Source organism: Mustela nigripes, chromosome 6, assembly GCF_022355385.1.
Source record: "Mustela nigripes isolate SB6536 chromosome 6, MUSNIG.SB6536, whole genome shotgun sequence".
Classification (NCBI taxonomy): domain Eukaryota; kingdom Metazoa; phylum Chordata; class Mammalia; order Carnivora; family Mustelidae; genus Mustela; species Mustela nigripes.
In genome coordinates this window covers 33,243,444-33,244,104 of record NC_081562.1, presented here as the reverse complement: position 1 = coordinate 33,244,104, position 661 = coordinate 33,243,444, and positions in this window count along the sequence as shown.

The following is a 661-nucleotide window of genomic DNA, read 5'->3' as shown; positions in this document are numbered from 1 at the left end:
TATTCTATAATTCAAATTCTAAGAAAATGTACAGCATGAAAAGTAAGTCTTCCTTCTACCCATGGCCTAAGTTCCCAGATATCCTCTTGAGAAATGTCCTGTGTTAAGTGTTATTTGTGAGTTGTTCTAGAGACAATCTATGCACATATAGGTATAAATGTATATATGGCTAAGAAAATAGTGTTGACTTATTCCTGTGTGATGCCCCTGGACATTATATACAATCTTTTTTGTAGAATCATTTCATGCTCATTTATAGAAGGATGAAATGATTTTCTTAATTTTCAAATGATTTATTTATTAAAGACAGTCAAAATTAAAGACCTATTTTGAGAAATAAAGTAGTGCCCAATTAAATAATAGCAGGGAACATTTACACTTGAATATTATTACATTAAACTGGATTTCGTTCTAGAAAGCAAGATACCAGCTCATAAAACCAGCCTGCTAGTGTAAAGTGAGGATATTCTTTCATGACAAACTGAAACAGATATGTACAAAACCTAACAAAAAGTTTTATTAGGTCTTATTTGCTATATATTCTCATGAAATAATACCTGATCTTACCTTGTGTAAGTTAATTCAGCAATTATATAATTCTGACTAATATAACATTTATTTTTAATATAGCCAAGGGACACACCCAAAAAGACAAGCAATG